We start from the raw sequence: 16315 nt of genomic DNA on the forward strand, positions 1-16315 counted from the left end.
TTACCTTTTAGCAAAGGTCATTCAAGCTTGTTAATCCTGAGCTCTTCTGGTGCCAAAGTCTCCCATCTTCTAGAATCCTGCAGACTGACTGATAACAAACAGACTTTGCCACTATGATAACTACATTTATTTTTAACACAGGAAACCTCACATTGAATTTCTGACATATTTGATTAGGACTAGGAAGGCCATGGGTGCTTTTGAAACACAAGAGATAAAAGAAAAAAGAAAGAAGCTAGTCCGGCCATAAAAATGTGCAGATGATGCGCATTTTCAAGAGATTTTTATTTTAGAACTTGATGATTTCTAGTAGTTTTCAGTTTTTCATTTAAAATAGTCTAACAAAACCCTGAATGGTGTATTTTTTATAGAACACTCATTTAAATAGCCTCTAAAAATATTGCGATTAAACATCTTAAACAGCTCATATTTATTTCTCACAAGAGAGCTCGTGACTTATCTTCATCATGTTAAAGTTTCATTTTCGTATATCAAAAAGCGTACATGGGCATTGTGAAAGGGCAATTACGTTTTGATGTTTTTAAATACCTAATTTAATTTGAATGCTTAAATATTTCAAGCCATCTACAGGGACTTACATATCATGTCCATAAGGAAGTTTTTTTCTCAGGTTGAATGATTCATTTAACACTTTAAATTGTAGTAAAAGTAAAAATTAATGGACCCTAGTTTACTTAATTTTTAAAGTAAGAGTAAAACAAAATATAACGTTATAAATTCAATAAACGTTGTTTTAGGTAAATTGTTTTATAATATGATATTGTTGGATTTTTAAAAATTAGACATTTATTTTACTTAGCATAGCATGTACACACTTTTGAAAAAATGGAAAGAAACTACTACTATTTGACACAAGTCATAGTTTTTATTTTTCCTTGAATAAAAGAAATATTTATTGACTGCTCGCCATGTACTAGGTATAGTGCTACGTACTTGAGATCCAATGGTACAGATTAAAAGTTTGTGGGAGAGAATGAGTTATAACAAATAAAAACGTAAATAATTGTGTAACTCCAATCTCTAATTAGGGCTATAAAGAAGAAACAAAGAGTAGTACAACAGAGAATAGTTGATAATCTTTGTGTTTTAAGAGGTTGCAGACGACCTTACAGAAAAATTGTTATTTTTATTGATATTGGAAAGGTGAAGACAAATTATGCATGTGAAGAGGAGGAAGAAAGAATATGTATTGTAGGATGCAAAGGCCCTAAGTCTGAAATTGCTCAGTCTTTCAAAATGCAGAAAGAATATCAATGTGGCTAAAGTATATGAACATGAAGGGAGGAGTTATAAAGGAGTTATAAAGAAAGCTTTGCATGACATGCCAAGGCTTTTGAATACTATTTTAAGTCCAAATGAAGTTATTGAGGGTTTTAAGCAAGAGAATGATATGTCTGCTGCATAGGTGTTGGAGAGGATGTGGAGAAATAGGAACACTTTTACACTGTTGGTGGGATTGTAAACTAGTTCAACCATTATGGAAAACAGTATGGCGATTCCTCAAGGATCTAGAACTAGATGTACCATATGACCCAGCCATCCCACTACTGGGTATATACCCAAAGGATTATAAATTATGCTACTACAAAGACACATGCACACGTATGTTTATTGCGGCACTATTCACAATAGCAAAGACTTGGAATCAACCCAAATGTCCATCAGTGACAGACTGGATTAAGAAAATGTGGCACATATACACCATGGAATACTATGCAGCCATAAAAAACGATGAGTTTGCGTCCTTTGTAGGGACATGGATGCAGCTGGAAACCATCATTCTTAGCAAACTATCACAAGAAGAGAAAACCAAACACCGCATGTTCTCACTCATAGGTGGGAACTGAACAATGAGCTCACTTGGACTCGGGAAGGGGAACATCACACACTGGGGCCTATCATGGGGAGGGGGGAGGGGGGAGGGATTGCATTGGGGAGTTATACCTGATATAAATGATGAATTGATGGGTGCTGACGAGTTGATGGGTGCAGCACACCAACATGGCACATGTATACATATGTAACCTGCACGTTATGCACATGTACCCTAGAACTTAAAGTATAATAAAAAAAAAAAAAAGTCTATTACACAGTCAGGTGACTATAGTAAATAAAAATATTGTATATATTTTAAGAAGATTGGAAGAAGTTTTCAATGTTATCACCACCAAGATATAGATATTTAAAGTGATAAATACGGTATTTAGTCTAATTTGATTATTATACAATGTGTACAAACATTACAATGTCACACTTTACCCCATAAGCGTGTACAATCTTTATGTGCCAACTATAAATAAAACTAAAAATGGTTGCTACACGGAGATTAGAATAGGATGTGAGAGTAGTGGAAATTGGCAAATAACTGTGAAGGTGAGGGTCTCTTAATATTTCAAAGCAGATTTAAGTGGATAGAGTTTACAGTGCATTTTGTAACGGAAGTGATAGGATTGGATGATAGTTATGTAGAATGAGGTGAAGTTGAATGAGTTGAAGATATCAAGGTGATGCCTGGTTTCTCTTTTGAGCCACTGATGTGCCTGGGGTGGAACAGTTTAGAGAAGAGGTACATTTTAAAGAGAATGATTATGATTGTGGACATATAGTGCATTGTTTGAGAAGCGTGGGAGGAATCTTAGAGGAAATTCATATGGGTAATGTATGAGGAAATTGAGAAAGAAGACTAAGACTCATAGACATGCTTTAGTACCATAGGTGTGAGTTGCCACACTACTTGAAGAAAAGGAGATTGTCCAGGGTAAAATGTAAGATAGACAATAGAAGACTAAATTTAGATTTAAAGGAAAAATCCTTTTGGAATTTTGTAACCAATCTCTCTTTCAATATTTAATTCAGGAATATAAACTTTGGATAAAGGAATATTTCATTTGCAAGAGTAGAATGATTTTATATGTGATTTCTTTTCCAATGGATATTTTAATCTGGCAAAATAATTAATTTTTCCCTTGAAACTTGATAGAACATATCTATAAAACCACCTGGATGTGAGAATTTATTTTTTAAAAGAAAGTATTTTACTGTAAGTACAATTGATTTAAAACTAAAACCAATGTCTATTCAATTTCTTTATTTCTTCTTCTACTGATTTTGAATAAGTTATCATTCATTTTGACTGCATGTTTAAATGTATTATTAAACAGTCATTCATAATTCTTTTCCACTATTTTGTGTAATATTTTGCTTCTGTATTTATATTTACTGATTCTGTCATTAGTTATAATAATTCACTTGTGGATTATTTCTGAGCTTATCTATATAAAGACATAGGACATATCACCTGACACTACCGACATTTCTGTTTCTCTGTTTCTTAACCTTAAATATTTCATTTTGTTTATTATTATATTTTTATAGTCCTGCCTCAGCCCTTCAGTACAGTCTAGTATAGAGGCAGAAATAGTAGTTATCATATCTCATTTCTGAATAGAAAAGACGAGTTTCAAATTGTCACCTCTGAGCATGATCTTTGCTGTTAGTTTTGGTAGATATCCTTTTTCAACTTAAGAAAGTGCCTTTTTACTGAAATCAGTAGTGTGCATGCTTATGTTTGCATCTCCAGAAATAACTGCATGTCAGCTATTCCAACTGAGAAAATATCTGAGGAACGATAAAAATAGGGCCTTTTGGTTGGAATTATTCATGCTTTGTTTGACTGGTGGCATTTGGATTCTTATTCCTTTTTAGGTAATAAAATTTATTTTTTCCTCTGAAGTTTATATTTTCTTTTATTGTTATGTCACTTTTTCCTATAATAAATTTATGTGTGGATTGCTTTTAGTTATCCTTCTTGACACTTACTTAATGGGCCTTCTCAATCTGAAGACTCATGGCTTTCTTCATTCCTGGGTGATGATCTGGGGCAGTAATGATTTTAGGCTTGGGCAAGAAGACACATTGTGCCCTACGCGGTAACATTTTCACAAAACATTTCCTCTAACTGTGTTTTTTCAACAAAAAGAAGGCTCCACTTGCCCACTCAGGGTCTACACTCCACCTCTAGATCACACTTCTAGATCACAAATCTAGATCACACTTCAGGGTACCTGGGAACCTTGCATTTCCGTTTCAAATAGCCACAGTGTACTTCTGGGATATGTGCAGCCCTCTTAACTTTTCTTTTCTTTTCTTTTTTTTAAATGTGTCTCTGTTTAATTCCAACACATGGAAAATACTCTGAAATTATTCCTTGCTTTTTTATAATGAGATTTTATATTAGATTCAGGAGGTGCTTGTATGTGCAGGTTTGTTTCATGGGCAGCTTGCATAATGGCAGAGTTTGGACTTCTAGTGTACCTATCACCCAAATAGAAAATATTGTACACAATAGATAATTTTTCAGACTTCAACTCCTCTCACCCTCCTCCCTTTTGGAGTTCTCAGTGCCTTTTATGTCCATATTCACGTCCATGTGTATCCATTGTTTAGCTCCCACTTATAAGTGAGAACATTAACTCTTATCTATCCTTCTAAGGACTGACTGCTCCCTCAGTTTTCACTCTTAGGGTCAATGACAGAAGACATCTGCACGTTTTTCTTTCTTTCTTTGTTTTCTTTTGACAGTATTGACTTATACTCTATTAGCTAGTTACTCATTGCACTCATATCTTTAGTTTATAATTTCTGTTAGACTATGATCAGTTTCTTTGTTTTGTTTTGGGATTTCATTATTTCAGTATGTAATAGGAAGTTTTACTGTGGCTTATCTCTTAACCTGCTTTCAAGAAAATTGAAAGAAGATCAGTCTGTTGCTAGTAGAATATGATGACCTAGTCCCTTGGGTATAGATGAAGGCTGCCCATTACTCCTACACTTTGCCAACTACTTAGGACAACGCTTTTTCTCTATATACATTTTACTCCAAGTATTCTCCAAAGGAAAGGGAGAGACTTAGGTCACAAATGACCTAGCTGTACAGACAAAGTGTAAGTATCGGAGTGTTCATGTTTTGGCACCCTAATCGACTTGTGTAACAATAAGCCTCTTTTATTTTTTATATTATTTATGAATGCTCAACCTCAAATCAGTGCTCCTTTGTGAAATATTGTTTTTAGCATTAAGTAAACAAAGATTCTTGTGTTAGGTTTTGAATTTCTTGAGCTGTGGTTTATTTATTTATTTTTTAATCCAGAAGACAAGAGGCAAGAAAGCAACACAGCTGAGGATCCTGCATTATCTACATAAAAGAAAATCTACACAATGTTTGTAAAAATAGATCTCAGTGAAGCACATCATTTGCAAATTCAATGAGCAAGCACAATGGCATTTGTTTCTCTACTTCGTTCTACAAATTTCAGGATGATGTTCTACAAAGTTCAAGAATCTAGTGGCTTGGCATCTAACATGGAATGACTTTTCCAGGAAGAAGTTTTTAATGCTTACTCAGTGAGTACTTCAGAAAGCTTAATTTCTTTACAACAGAAACTTGTATATAAAATTTAATTTTTAATAAAACCTTTTCTCTGTATGTTGGCCTTTTTTCCCCTGGGATCCCAAAGACAATGGAATGCAAACACTATGTAAGAACAATATTCTGCTATACAACAGCACTTTAGTTTAATGACTATTTCAGTATGTTCAAATAGCCTGATATGCCAGAATTTTTCTTTTTGAACATTTTCATAACCACACAGCTATTATTTGTAGTTAATTTAAACTTTAGTTGAACATAGATTAAAGTAGCTTTACATTTATGATTTCTATTTCCATATTGTTTCTTCTTTAATCTTTATCTTGCATTTTTTTCTTTCAGAAACTTTTCACAACTTTGATCTGCTGTAGCTTTTTTCTCAACACAATTGTGAATTGATTAAAAAATTTTAATGTTCTCTCTACAAGTTATGAAGATTTGGGACAAAAAGGAGAGTCTAAAGCATGTGCACAATCCTCCTAGCATCTTTTTAACTATAGAAATTTCTCAAAATGTTCAGTCTTCCTTGCAGATGCTAATTCTGCAGGTCTAAAAGGGGCTTCAGGTATCTGCTTTTGTTAAACTCCCTAGTGTATTTTTATGAAAAAGTACATCTGGGAAACATGGCTATAATGAACAAAAATCCAATTCAAATAAAGTTGGGTTTCATTCCAAACTCTGTTACTTAAAGCTTGTTGCTTACCATCGTTGAAACAGAGTGACTTCTTTTTTAGAAGTTTGTATCTACTTATCATAGCTGAGAGCCATAAAATTGGTAATGTCTATGAAGCAAAGAAAAAAATGCCTACAGTAAAGTTACATGAGTTTTTTTTCCTTTTTTATGCTTCCCAGATAAAGAGAAGTAACCCACTTGGGGAACCTCATTGAAGCATTACATTATATGATCATTAGCTCTCAGGTCTTCTATAGTGGAACTGGTCTCTGCCATTGTCACTCATACAAACATAATTGTCTATAGTTATATTAATTTTCTCTGATTTTTATCTAGTGCCTTCTAGGTAATATACTGCATTGATTTGGAATCTCTCTACTTCTGATATGTGATCGGTATTGTATTGGTGACCCATGGACACATCTATTATGCAACCTCAGGCTATGCCTACCCTGATTATACTTGCATTGGAAAGGTATCTCCAAAAGCCAAATCTGAAACAGAAAACAACAAAAACAAAGAGGGACTGAGGTAGACATGCCTCTGGTTCCAGCCTAACTTTTTTTTCTTTTTTCTTTTTTAAAACATATTATCTTATATCTCTATTTTATTTCAATGATAAGCAAAAAAAAAAAAAACAAACAAACAAACAAAAAAAAAACAGAATTTTAGATGAGTTCCAATTTTATCTGATACTTTTTTCATAACCCATATAGTTATAATAGGATGTACCTCCAGTAATTTTGGCTTTGTTAAACTCTTCAAAGCTTATTATAAATTTCAAGTTTTTACAAATAAGTTTTAAATGTTTCCTACAGCTAGGGTGATCTGGTTACTATAGGAAAGATTGAATACTTAAATACACACCCCACAACTCCGCATACATAACAAAAATATTGCCAGAAACAATCATGAATGCCTCAATGATTTGATTATATAAATAAGTTTCATATCTATAACCATATTATAGCTTTAATCCTCAGGCATTTAAACTAAAAAAACTGTATCAACCATCATACCATTCTTACATTTATATATCAATTCTAATTTGATTAATTAGAAATTCTTTAGATAATAAATGGATAATCCTAATTCAATATTTCATGAAACAAACATTTTAATTCCTTTGAAAGATTCACTAAAGATAATTGATGTTTGACCGGGCGCAGTGACTCACGCCTGTAATCCCAGCACTTTGGGAGGTGGAGGCAGACAGATCATGAGGTCAGGAGATCGAGACCATCCTGGCTAACACGGTGAAACCCTGTCTCTACTAAAAATACAAAAAGTTAGCCAGGTGCGGTGGCGGGCGTCTGTAGTCCCAGCTATTCCGGAGGCTGAGGCAGGAGAATGGTGTGAACCCGGGAGATGGAGCTTGCAGTGAGCCGAGATAGTGCCACTGCACTCCAGCCTGGGCGACAGAACATGACTCCGTCTCAAACAAACAAACAAACAACAAAATATATTAATGTTCATTTGCAACATCTCACAAATATGAACTTGCAGAAATAATGTATTTTATGTTGTTTTCTTTTTTAATTTAAATCAATAGCTAATCATAAAATCAAACATTGATTAATAAGGCCTCTATAATAAGTGTTTTAAAAAATCAGTTTGAATTAACTATTTGGAATGCTCAAATTAAAAGTCAATGAAGTTAAAATGTTCTTAATTCTAATTTTCTATCTATTTGAAAATTATTCTTCCTCAGAAAGAAGATGAATAAATAGGAAAATTAAACTGCTATTTTAAACAATAAGGTCATAGAAAACTAAAACAAAAAGATAATCTTAAAATATAAATATACTATTCAACTATTAAAGAGAGTGAAATAGTTTATACTCTTTGTGAAATGAAAGAAACTAAATTGCTATGTTGGTGATATAATAAAATTTGTTCAGATTTTTATTTTTATGATTAATTACATTAGACACACTCTTCTCAGCGTAAATCAGCACAGTCTACGGGTATGATTATGCTAACAATGCTTATACATAATTTTATAATTAATTTCGGGAAGTCATTTTTCGAGTCAAAATTTCAAATTAGTTTATGTAATATGAAAAGATACAGATGAAGATTATATACAGATGAAAAATTTTGTATGTATTTATACATTCCTATGTATTAAAGATGCACCTGTTTATTTAACAAGTACATATTAGTGTTTATTCTCTAAAGATATGTGTTAGTGCTTATACTGTGAATGGTAATAAAAACAGAGTATTAATATATTATCTGATACATCTATAAAATATCAATTAGAATCTGTATATCACTCTGTATAGGAAAATCATCTGGAATAGAAATATCAGCTCAACACAGCAAAATCTAAAGGTTCAGACTAAAACACACTATCATTTACTAGAAACTTCACTTTAGTAGACACAGATTTAAAATTTTTATTGGAGCAAAATAAAACTATTTTGCAAGACATTTTCCCACTACTTCCATCTCAGTTATTTATCTCCCTTTTCAAACTTCTGTACATTTATGAAAATATGAGCTTCATTCCTAGAGAACCTACTGTGAAACAAGTTTCTGGTTTTCTTTCAGGCATTCTCATATTCAATTGTGTTGACTAGAGGAAGACTTGAAGAAAGGGCATTTCACTCAGTCATTTTTTAACCATCATTGTCTCTTATTTTCTGAATATCTGTATAAGCTTAATTTATCTAAACTAGCTGTGGACATCCTGTTTTCAGTGGAAGAGCTCACTTGCTTCTTTACACAGAATGATAAAGACATCATGGATGCACTCAGACACCTTGTGTCTTCTACTTAAAACAAAAATAAAAACAATTTAATTCCTCCCTTTTCTCATTCAAGCCTCAGGGTTACACATTTCTAATCTACTCTTGAGGACTTCCACCTCACTTTCACCTTCTAAGTATTCTGTATTCATTAATTCTCCTAGTCAACATTTTCTCTTGTAATTACTCCTTAATCTATAAATGTTACCAATTCTCTTTATGAATAAAAAAGAAGAAAACACTCCCTTTGGTTCTTTCTTTGCTTTATCTCAGGAAAACTTCTTAGAAAGAATGATGTGGTGTGTTTTCTGATACCAACCAATTATCTAACACAAGCTGGGTTTCTAGCATTTCAGTTTAATTCTGGCAACAACTTCCCAGAGCTAGAACAGAACCCACAGGTTAAGGATTGAGTCCAATAAGACTGCTCCTACTTGAGACACAAATCACAAGTCTCAGGCCATCTGCAATTCTAATCAACTGGTTATAAATCAGGAGTTCACATAACCCTTTCCTCGATTTCATAATTTGCTAGAATGACTCATAGAACCCAGAAAGCATTTTACTTACACTTAGCAGTTCATTATATAGGACATAAATGAACAGCTAGATGAAGAGGTACATAGGTTGAAGTTTGGATAGCAAGTAATCTAAAGTCTCTGTTCCTCAATTTCCTCATCTTACAACGGTGATAGTACAGAACTTGCTTCATAGAGCTATTATGAAGATCACATAATTTAATAAATGCAAAATTCTTCCAAGGAAAATAGCTAATTATGAATTAGCCATTTTTATTGCAGGTGCTATTAGGCAATACAGTGAGGAAATTAAGAGCTCAAGGTTGCAGTCCAAGGAGTTTCAATTACAGTTCCATCACCTATTCATTTTGTGATCTGCCATATATTTACTTATAACTGAGCCTCAGTTTTCTGATATATAAAAAAGAATTTTAACAACCTACAACTCATTGAGTTTTATGACAATCTAACAAATTCATTTATAAAAAAGTACTCAGTAATTACAACTGTATAATTATTATAGTCATCCAAGATCATAGATGTAAAATGGCGTTATTTTAATTCGCCTTTCTGTGATTACTGGTAAAGTTGAGAATCTTTGCATAAAAATATTGACAGGTTTACCCAGAAGACAAGGAAAATAAACACACCTGAGGATTCCATATTATCTCCATAAGAGAAAATCTATACAATACTTATAAAAGTAGATCACAATGAAACATATAATTTACAGATTACATGAGCAAATACAATAGGGGGTTGTTTCTCTACCTTGCTCTACAAACTTTAATATAATGTCCTACAAACTTCAAGGACTGATCAAAGGACATTTTAGCAGTTCTCCCAGAAATACCTTACTTGACAACATTGCATTCAGAAATAAACATTGATCAGGATGAAAAATCCTGAAGAGACAGCAGGTTATGTTTGAAGGCAGTGTTCACATCTGAATAACCTGATGTGATGTGTTCATATTGTGTACTTTAGAGATATTTGTGACCCAGTGAGGTGCCTTTGTCATATATCAAGATGAGGTTACAGGGAGGATCAGCAGAATCAGTAAACTTTATTTGTATTACTCAAGGGACTCTGTGAAGGTTTTGACCTCAATCCGTTTCCACCGCTGACATAAGTCAATAGAGGGTTCTCTATCTGTTCATGGCCTTTGCACATGTTTCTGTGAGATTGTCTCTTTATTTCTATATTTTGAGCAAGAATTCTTTGTTATATGCATATTCTTCCAGCCCAAGGCTTGTCTTTACTTTGTTTGTCCTTTACCTTAAAAAATGTTTTCACTTCAATGCAATAAAATTAACCAGTTTTTGCTGATTGATGCCTTGTAATTTTAGTATTTTGCTTTACATTCCCTTTAGTACACTGATGATTTAAAGATTTTCCTTCCATTATTCTAAATAAATTGAAGTTTCATTTTCATAGTATATATTGAAAATATATATATGTATGTGTGTGTATATATATACACACACACTGAATATATGGAGTCATATTATATATTCAGTTCATATATTGTTATCAATATATCAGGTTTTTAAAGTTAAATGGCAGTGCTTGGGACGTGTAAGTCCTACATAAGTATTCCCTGTTGTTGATGGAACCAGATGCTGTCAGGGTTCTGTCTGTGTGCCCCAGTCTTTCTGTGTGACTGGTCAATTCCCAATGCCTCTATATGCATTTTTTGCCTATGAAAAATTTTACTGAACTTGTCAGGAGGCCGGTGCATGGTACATGGCAGGCTAGAATTACCAGGGAAATCTTACCAAGTGAGATATCAATACCCCCAGGAGAAGTTTTCAACAATATTACTCCAGAGAGAAGGTTTCTGATCCCCTTCAAACCTGTATTTTACAGTCAACTTTTATTAGACTTGTTGGTTTCTCTGTCCCAGTAGCGACCTTTTGGCCTGGGCCTATTGTGTAGATTCTCAGCTTCTTGTCCAGCAGCCAGTATCGTTAAATGTTCTGAGTTCACTAGAAATAGTAGAATATCTCATCACCGCTCTACTGTTTCCTATCTCTACAATTTTCCCCCTCAACTCTTGCTTGATTCAGCAGCTGTCCCATGCCTTCAGCCATATGATTTTAACTTTTATGTAGATTTTCTAGCTATCTGCAACAATTACATTACTCTACCATAATATTCATTACCATAGCTGGAAGCAGAGGTCTCAGATTTTTTTTTAAAGTTCTGGGGTACATGTGCAGGATGTGCAGGTTTGTTACATAAGTAAATATGTGCCACGGTGGTTTGCTGCACCTGTCAACCCATCACCTAAGTATTAATCCCAGCAAGCCTTAGCTATTTTTTCTAATGCTCTTTCTTCCTCCCACCCCACTTCCTCCTGATAGGCCCAGTGTGTGTTGTTCACTTCCCTGTGTCCATGTGTTCTCATTGTTCAGCTCCCACTTATAAGTGAAAACACGCAGTGTTTGGTTTTCTGTTCCTATATTAGTTGGGTGGGGATAATGGCTTCCAGTTCCATCCATGTCCCTGCAAAGGACATGCTCTCATTCCCTTTTATGTCTGCATAGTATTCCGTGGTGTATATGTACCACATTTTTTTATCCAGTCGATCATTGATGGGCATTTGAGTTGATTCCATGCCTTTGCTATTGTGAATAGTGCTGCAGTAAACATATGTGCGCATGTATCTTTGTAATATAATGACATATTCCTTTGGGTGTAAACTCAATAGTGGGATTGTTGGGTCAAATGATATTTCTAGTTCTAGATCTTTGAGAAATCACAACATTATCTTCCAAAATCGTTGAACTAATTTACATTCCCACAAATGGTGTAAAAGTGTTTCTATATCTCAGCAACCTCACCAGCATCCGTTGTTTCTTGACTTTTTAGTAGTTGCCATTCTTACTGGAGTGACATGGTGGTTTTCATTGTGGTTTTCATTTGCATTTCTCTAATAATCAGTGATGGTGATATTTTATTCATGTGTTTGTTGGTCACATAAATGCCTTCTTTGGATAAATGTCTGGTCACGTACTTTGCCCACTTTTTGATGGGGTTGTTTGTATTTTTTTTTTTGTCAATGTGTTTAAGTTTCATGTAGATTCTTGATCTCAGACCTTTGTCAAATGGATAGATTGCAAAAATTTTATCCAACTCTGTAGGTTGCCTGTTTACTCTGATGATAGTGTTTTTGCTGTACAGAAGTTCTTTAGTTTAATTAGATCCCATTTGTCAATTTTTGCTTTTGTGGCAATTACTTTCGGCGATTTCATCATGAAGTCTTTGCCTGTGCCTATGTCCTGAACGGTATTGCCAGATTTTCTTCTACGGTGTTTATAGTTCTGGGTTTTACATTTAAGTCTCTAATCCATCTTGAGTTAATTTTGTTTAAAGTGTAAGTAAGTGGTCCAGTTTCAATTTTCTGCCTAGGGCTAGCCAGTTCTCCCGGAATGATTTATTAAATAGAGAACCCTTTCCCCATTACTTGCTTTTGTCAGGTTTGTTAAAGACCAGATGGTTATCTATGTGTGGTTTTATTTATGAGTTTTCTATTCTGTTCCATTGGTCTATATGTTTATTTTTTTCCCACTAACATGCTCTTTTGGTTATTGTAGCCTTGTACTATAAAGTCCAGTGCTCTGTAGACCCTAGCTTTGTTCTTTTTGCTTAGAATTGTCTTGGTTACTTGAGCTCTTTTTTGATTCCATATGAATTTTAAAATAGTTTCTTCTAATTCTGTCAAGAATATCAATTGTAGTTTAATGGGAATAACATTGAATCTATAGAATACTTTGGGAAGTATGGCCAATCTCATGATACTGATTTTTCCTATCCATGAGCATGGAATGATTTTTCATTTGCCTGTTTCCTCTGCAGTTTCCTTAAGCAGTGGTTTGTGGTTCTCCGTTAAGAGGTCCTTCACTTCCCTTGTTAGCTGTATTCCTAAGTATTTTATTCTCTTTGTAGCAGTTGTGAATGGGAGTTCATTCCTGATTTGGCTCTCTGTTTGCCTGTTGTTGGTGTATAGGAATGCTTGCAAATTTTGCATGTTGATTTTGTATCCTGAGACTTTGCTGAAGTTGCTTATCAGCTTAAGAAACTTTTGGGCTGAGACGATGAGATTTTCTAGATATAGGATCATGTCATCTGCAAACAAGGACCATTTGACTTCTTATCTTCATATTTGAATATGCTTTATTTCTTTCTCTTGCCTGACTTCCCTAGCCAGAACTTCCAATACTACGTTGAATAAGAGTGGTGAGATAGGGATCCTTGTCTTGTACTGGTTTTCAAGGTGAATGCTTCCAGTTACTGCCCATTCATTATGATATTGACTGAGGGTATGTTGAATTTTATCGAAGGTCTTTTCTGTTTCTATCGAGACAAACATGTGGTTATTGTCTTTAGATCTCTTTATGTGATGAATTACATTTATTGATTTATGTATGTTAAACTAGCCTTTCATCCTGGGGAGGAAGCCAACTTCATTGTGATGAATAAGCTTTTTGATGTGCTGCAGTATTTGATTTGCCAGTACTTTACTGAGAATTTTGCATCAATATTCACCAGGGATATTGACCTGAAGTTTCCTTTTTCTTGTTGTATCTCTGCCAGGTTTCGATATCAGGATGATGCTGGCTTCATGGAATGAGTTAAGGAGTCGCTCCTCTTCAGTTGTTTGGGTAGTTTCAGAAGAAAGGATATCAGCTCCTCTTCGTACTTCTGGTAGAATTCAGCTGTAAATCGATCTTGTCCTGGACTCTTTTTGGTTGGTAGGCTATTTATTACTGCCTCAATTTCAGAGCCTTTTATTGGTCTATTCAGCAGTTCAACTTCTTCCTGGTTCAGTCTTGGGAGGGTGTATATGTTAAGGAATTTATCCATTTCTTCTAGATTTTCTGGTTTATTTGCATAGAGGTGTTTGTAGTATTCTCTTATGGTTCTTTGTATTTCTGTGAGGTCAGTGTGATATCCCCTTTATCATTTTTATTGTGTCTATATGATTCTTCTCTCTTTAATACTTTATTAGTCTAGCTAGTGGTCAATTTCATTAAAATTTTTAAAGAAAAACGGCTCCTGGATTCATTGATACTTTGAAGGATTTTTTGTGTCTCTATCTCCTTCAGTTTTGCTCTGATCCTGGTTATTTCATGTCTTCTGCTAGGTTTGGGGTTTGTTTGCTCTTCATTCTCTAGTTCTTTTAGTTGTGATGTTAGGGTGTTGATTTGAGATCTTTCTAACTTTCTGATATGGGCATTTAGTGCTATAAATTTCCCTCTTAACACTGCTTTAGCTGTGTCTCAGAGATCCTGGTATGTTGTCTCTGTGTGTTTTTGAGTGAATTTCTTAATCTTGAGTTCTAATTTGATTGCACTGTGATCTGAGAGACTTTTATGATTTCAGTTCTTTTGCATTTGCTAAGGAGTGATTTACTTCCAACTATGTGATCAATTTCAAAGTAGGTGCCATGTGGCATTGAGAAGAATGAATATTCTGTTGTTCTGGGGCAGAGAGTTCTTTAGATATCTATCAGGTCCAATTTACCCAGAGTTGAGTTCAAGTTCTGAACACTTTTGCTAATTTTCTCTCAATGAGCTGTCTAATGTTGACAGTGGGTTGTTAAAGCTTCTCACTATTATTGTGTAGGAGTCTAAGTCTCTTTGCAGGTCTCTAAGAACTTGCTTTACAAGTCTGGGTGCTTCTGTATTGGGTGCATGTATGTTTAGGATAGTTAGCTCTTTTGACCTCAGCCCTGTTCTGTGCCTTTGCTGGAGACATGTTGCAATCATTTGGAAGAGAAGAGGCAATCTGACTTTTTGAGTTTTCAGCATTTTTGTGTTGATTCCTTCTCGTCTTCATGGGTTTATCTTCCTTTGATCTTTGAGGCTGCTGACCTCTGGATGGAGTTTTGGTGGAATCTTTTTTGTTGATTTTGTTGTTGCTTTCTCTTTGTTTTTCTTTTAGCAGTTAGGCCCCTCTTCTGAATGGCTGCAGCAGTTTGCTAGGGTTCCCCTCCAGAACCTATTCACCTTGGTCTCTCCTGCCCCTGGAGGTATTACCAGTGGAGGCTGCAGACCAGCAAAGATGGCAGCCTCCTCTTTCCTCTGGGAGCTTTGTCCCAGAGGGACACTGGCCTGATGCCCCCTGGAACATCCTGTATGAGGTGTCTGGAGAATTTTAAAATACATTTTTAAACGAATGAATGTAGTGTTTGTCATGTATATAGATAAATTATGTGTATATGTATAAATATACACATATACATATGTGTGTATACATATATGCATAAAGAAAGAGCAAGAGGAATGAGAGAGAAGGAGATAGAGTCTATTTTATCAGTGTATTTGTCAATTAAAAAATAAAATAGAGAGAATAAAAGGATACAACTTTAATGTGGTCATTCACTTACACTCCAAATACTCCATGAAATTGAGTCAGCAGCAGAACTAAATAAACTAGAATAAACTAGGATTGCACATAAGCTGAAACCCACTTAATAATGCCATAATCTACAGGAATTGGTCACAACTGTATAATCAATATTAGTTCTGAGAGTGCTTCCTATCTCCAACGTATTTGGAAAGTTACAGTAAAATCTGGACCTGAGTTTACTGTGCAAATGACATTTCTCAAGTGTATTCAGGTAAAAAATGTCTGAGAATCATCTCTTGTTGTTGTTGTTGTTTGTTTATTTGTTTTTATTCTTGGATTTACTTGACTCTATTCTTGGCCCACTTATGTCTTTTCATACCTGCTAGTCACGACTGTACATATTATGCACGCTCATGCTTGTAATCACTTTCAATGTGTTACTGATTTACTGATTTTCAATCTGACAGTTATTTCCATTAGAATATGCTCCAAGTACATCAAATTCATTGTGAATCCAGTCTTTCATCACTATGAATAAATACCCAAGTGTGGGTGATTTATAAAT

This window comes from Piliocolobus tephrosceles, chromosome 2 (genome assembly GCF_002776525.5).
Source record: "Piliocolobus tephrosceles isolate RC106 chromosome 2, ASM277652v3, whole genome shotgun sequence".
NCBI lineage: Eukaryota > Metazoa > Chordata > Mammalia > Primates > Cercopithecidae > Piliocolobus > Piliocolobus tephrosceles.